Genomic DNA, 6000 nt, shown 5'->3' on the forward strand with positions numbered 1-6000 from the left:
ACAATGTTGCAAAAATGAAAAGACATAGTTCAATACAGAAACACAGCTAGGCTTTTTAACAACCTAGTGCTGTTAGGCTACTGGCCTCATATGAACATATGAATCTATGTTCCTATGTAGGCCTCATAACCTGTTGTCCCCCACATTGCCTGCTGATGTCTTCTACTACAAGTTCACCTGTAGCCATATAAAAGTCAAACTTGTGCCATGGCACTTGTGTAAAGTACTGAGTTCTGTAGTCTATGTACTTAGATAGGTAGAGGTTTTGTTCTCACTGCAGTCAACTGTGTGTGTGTGTGTGTGTGTGTGTGTGTGTGTGTGTGTGTGTGTGTGTGTGTGTGTGTGTGTGTGTGTGTGTCTCTACCCAGAAGAGCAAGTGTGTCTCCTGTGGTTACTGCCCCAATCCTATAAACTGAAAGTATTTTGATATTTACACCTGCCTATAAATCCATTTCAGGCAGACCTCCCACCTTCTTCTCTCCAACATGCACTGCTGATATCATCCTCTATAAGCTGACCTGCAGCCATACAAAAGTCAGACTTCTGCAGTGGCACTTGTGTAGCGTACTGCTTACTTAGGTAAGGGTTCTGTTCTCACTGCAGTCAAATTTATGTGTGTCTCTATTCAGCAGAGTACATGTGCTATCCTACAGTTATTCTGCAAAGGCATAACTTGTCAGCATTTTGATACTTGCACATGCCTATATATCCATTTCAAGCAGGCCTCCCACCTTCTCTCTGGCATGCATTACTGATGTCATCCACTGCAAGTTGACCTGTAACACCATGTAAAAGTCACACATGTTGTGGTGCTGAAGTGGAGTACTGTGTTCTGTAGTCTGTGCACTTAGATAGGTAGGGGTTCTGTTCTCACTGCAGTCAACTTGGTGCATGTGTGTCTACTCAGCAGAATAGACATACTATCCTCCAGTTACTTCTGCAATGGCATAGCTTCCCAGTATTTTGGTACTTACAGCTGTCTACACTCTCCAGCGTGCACTGCTGATGTCATCCACTATAAGTTGACTTGCAGCCATATAAGTGCCAGCCTTGTGCCATGGTACTTGTGTAAAGTATTGTGTTTTGTAGTCTGTGTACTTAGGCATGGGTTTGATTCTTACTGCAGTCAACTGTGTGTGTGTGTGTGTGTGTGTGTGTGTGTGTGTGTGTGTGTGTGTGTGTGTGTGTGTGTGTGTGTGTGTGTTTGTGTGAGCTGTTACTTGAAATTACACAGAGCATTTTATACCAGCATGTTAGGCACTGTTATTACCATATGCTCAATAGACAGTGCTGCTCTCATTGACTATTTCAGATTGTTGCATATGCAGCCATCCCACCAGGCATGCTCAGACACTGGCCTGTAGCCCAGGCAGATATCACCATAGGTTCATAGGCTCATAGGAGGTTGCTAGGCTACTGTCCCTGGGCCTTTATAAGTTTAGCCATGTTATACCCTTGTTCCCTTATTGACTAAGGTGTATGGTCTATATTTGCAGCTCACGTCTGTGATCAGCACCGACTGCCCTTATTCAAGACGGACATAGGTGATGCCGCTGAGGTAAATTTGCAGTCTCCCATATAGTTGTCTAAGTTACACTTTTATTGTCAGTTAAGGAGCTCTGTTTTATGTGAACTTGGAGTTTGTTCCAGAGGAGTGGCAATCTCTGGGAGATACAGATGTCCCTCCAGCATATCCTGTTAATATGGCAGGCTAGGTCAAGATCCCTAGAGTGAAAGAATCTTGTCCCATGTTACTTACAGATGTGCAGCATTTCCATTAGTTCAGGGTCAGAGACTGGTCTGCAGGCCAGGCGCAAGTCATCTCTCAGCAGCCTATAAGATACAGATTGCAGTGACAGGGCCTTCAGTCTGTCCATATTAGTCGTTTGTCAAAGGCCCTTAATTTTCTTTGTGAAAAATCTGTGAGGTCTCTCCAGCTGCTGCAGGTATCTGGTGAGGTACCTACAGAAGGGAACATTGTACTCTATTAGTGGTCTGATGAGGGATGAGTACATGCAAATTATAACATCGTTAGCTCTGGATGCAATGCCCTTACTTATGAGATGTGCAACACAGAAGGCCTTCGTTATTACTGTGGGCACATGGTGATCAAAGTTAAGGTTGATATCAACCTGTGATCACAAATCTCTTACTACTGGGTTTGAGCTAAGGGGGTACTGTTAATATTGTAATTTGCAGGGACTTCCCCTTTGCTGAAAGGGATGATAATGCATTTTTTGTGTTTCTTTTAACTCCATGGCTTTGGCACCAGTCATTTGTCTGTGGTAACTAGTCTGCTGGTAGAAGTGGAATCCCCAACTTTGACTATATACATTCTGTCGGTGAAGCAGTCGTCTAAGCATCTAGTGACATATGGGGTAATTCCCAGTTTTTTTTAATTTCTCCAAGTCTTTTGGGTTTCTAACATCATGATGGGAATGGACCCCTCTCCTAAGTCAAAGTACGATTGAAGTTCATGAGATTGGTATTGTTTCCGTCTTTGATATCAGCCAGAAGTGTTCTTCACAGCATCTGCAATGTGCCCAGTAATGACTTCTTCTGTAATTCGTATGGGATTACATGTACTGGTAACATATCTAAATACGATTGTAGATTTGTTTTTATAATGCCCACTGCTCCTACTAGTATTGGAACTGTCTGGGTATCTTTCTTCCACGTTGCTCTCATTTTTGCCTCCAAATCCTGATATTTTATGACTTTGTGTCTGTCTGTACACAAGAAGCTGCAGTCACTGGGTGTGGTGATTTCAATGATCAATGCTACTATTGTCTTCTTTTCGTGGATCACTATATCCAGTTTTCTAGCATCTATCTTTTGAACTGTTGGTAATGGGTGATCCCATGTGATGTAGGCTTCATCATTTTCTATGATGCTTTATGGCTCATGTATCCAGTGTTTTTCGGCCACTTCAATACCGTAATATTTGCACAATCCCCAGTGCAACAGTCTTGCCACATTATTATGCCTTTCAGTATACAGTCTTTCTGCCATTAGTATGTCACAACCAGCAATGAGGTGTGCAACTCTTTCCAGTTCTGTTTTACAAAACCTACATTTGTCTATTTCTCCCACATGTTCAATGGACTTTGTAAACAAACATTTACGTAGCCCACTGTCTTGGGCTGCCAATATTAACTTTTCTTCTCTTGGTTTGAATTCACCTCTCCTTAACCATTTCTGCATTCGATCCTGATCAACATGCGGTTCTTCCAGAAGTTTGCTATACTTGTAACTATATTTCTGCATTTTCCTCATTTCTTGCGTTCTCATCTGGTCCTTCACCTGATATTCTTTTTTCTGTATTTTGGCACATTCAGTTGCTGCGTGATTTTTATCTACTTCTGGACTGAGTTCCGTTCCTGCTTGAAACTGAGATGCTTCTGCTTGACTAAGCAGAGAAATCTTCTTAGATTTATTCTCCTTATATTACAAAATTTCACTATGTTCAGGTCTTGTGAGGTCAGCGGATATGTGTGCAGTCCCACGATTGCAGATCTAAACATGTAATCAATTTCAAGAAGACCCATCCCTTCTGAAGAATATATAATCTTGGTATGCACTGATTTTTATAAATCATTTGGTGAGCATGAAGCATCCTTCTTGTTTTAATGTCCAATATATCCAACACATTTTGGGGCCAATCAATCACTCCAAAACTGTAAGTTAGGACAGGAAGAGCAAATTGATTTGTAGCTTGAATTTTGTAACTAGATCGCAACGCTGTTTTCAGGATTAATTTAAGTCTTCTAAATGCTTTATTACTGATCCTTCATTAATTCCCAAATATTTATACACTCCCCCTTGTTCAAGTGTCTTTCTGTATGCAAGACACTGTAGTTACTGGGTGTGGTGATTTCTATGATCGATGATACTTTTGTCTTCTTTGCATGGGCCACTATATCCAGTGAGTGTAGTTTCTGATTTATATGCCTTGCATTAAGCAGCATAACTTTGAGTTTGTCTCTAGTGGATTTTTTTTTTTTATGTTGGGAATTTGTTGTTATGATATTGTCTAAAAAAGCACTATGGAGGAGGCAAATACCTTTGTCAGTAACCAAAAGCCAAGAGGCAACAGTTGAGGACCATCTCTGAGAAAGCAGCGTGGTCTGTCCACCATACACCTCGTCAAGGCCTCCGACACCATGCCCCACTCTGGAATCATAGATAAACTTACTAAGCTGGGCATTAATCCCTCCGTCACTCTATGGGTTGCCAACTGGCTTACTGACAGAACCCACACTGTAAAACTAGCCAACTCCAAATACATCTCCAGACAAGTGACAAATGGAGTACCTCAGTGTTCAGTCCTGGGACCGCTCTTGTTTGGCATCTACTTCTCTGAAGTGCAGGCCAGCAATAAGGGACTCTGGCTAACAAAGTTCGCAGATGACTGCAAACTGGGAGCCATTATTGAATCCCCAAATTATGTGGATATTCTACAAAAGTGCCTTACAGAAACAGATGCTTGGTGCCAGAGCCATGGGCTCAAGCTCAATGCCAAGAAATGTATAGTTTCCTCTTTGGAAAAAATCATGTACCCATGAATTACCACATAGGTGGCAATACACTAAACACTGAAAGTGTGATAAGAGACTTAGGGACACAGGTGGGCAGTGGTCTCACCTTCGATAACCACATTGCCACAAACAGTCAGGAAATCCTTCTATGTGGTACATCTCATCACTAAGGGCTTTTCATCAAGAAAAAAGGAGGTCATTGTCCCACTGTACTCATCCCTCATTAGACCCATTATAGAATACAACACCTCATTTGGTGTGTACCTCTCAAGACATCTGCAACAACCGGAAAGGCCACAGAAATACCGCACTAAAAGAATCACAGGCCTAAAGCAGATGCCCTATGCTGACCATCTAAAAAAAAACTCCAGATATACTCTGTCGCATATCGTCTACTCAGAAGTGATCTCTGCTTAACATACCAGGCCATGTCAAACCCAGAGCTGTTGGACATGTTACACTTAAAGAAATCCCAATCTCTCAGAGCCACATGCTCCAGGAATCTAAACCTTGTCATCACAATAAACAAAACATGCTGGAGGAGTAGGTTCCTGACCCAGAGACTCCTCAGACTCTGGAATAGACTGCCCATACATGTCAAGCAGAGTGCCTCTTTGGCCCTCTTCAAAAGGAACCTTGATGATTGGATGGGAGATAGGAAATTCACCCCAGGGATCACGTCACTCACCCTGCTAGACAGGGGTCCAGGGATGTAAAAACTGTGGGAAGAAATAGCCAGAGAATTGTTATGGCTAGGCTTGTATAGGCCCTAGGGCCGATAGCCTAGTACTAACCTATGAACCTATATCTTTCCAGGCTGACAGATACTGGGTCCCCATGGATTGACACCAGATGCTAAGCCAGTTGTTGAAGTCAATAATTCTTTGTTTATATTGAGGCATCATCCTGGGTGAAGGTAGAATGCTGCTTAGGGCTATGGACATACCTGCCTGGGACACACAATCTGAGAGCTCAGTCATGTCTTTCTTCATATATTCCAGTGAGGTACATCTCAAGTCATTCACTTCAACAGGGACTATGACAGAGTCATAATGGTACTTATTATTAAGAGACTTGAGTGCATGCATGATCTCAGATAAAGACAAAACAGTTGAAAAAATGCTCAAACACTTGATTTATTCACATAAGACAAGATAAAGCTTTCGGGTAACACCCTTCATCAGTATACTTAATCCATTTTAAACAACACGTTAACTAGTCAGTTCAAAAATGCATGCATGATCTGACAGATCCTGGCACCTGACAGGCAGGTGACTGTGACCTTCTCCTTGTCCAGCCTGGTGAGGGGGACATATGTGTGTCTGACTGTGAAGTCGCCTATGACCAAGACCTTTGGTTTTGAGGTGTTTTGCCTTAGGGACTTATTGGCTGAGACACTGTTGTGCTTATTATGTGTAGTGGATTCTGCTGGGTCTGCAGTGTGTGTAGTAGGTTTGCGTTT

This window comes from Protopterus annectens, chromosome 17.part0 (assembly GCF_019279795.1).
Source record: "Protopterus annectens isolate FY-2018-M chromosome 17.part0, PAN1.0, whole genome shotgun sequence".
NCBI lineage: Eukaryota > Metazoa > Chordata > Ceratodontiformes > Protopteridae > Protopterus > Protopterus annectens.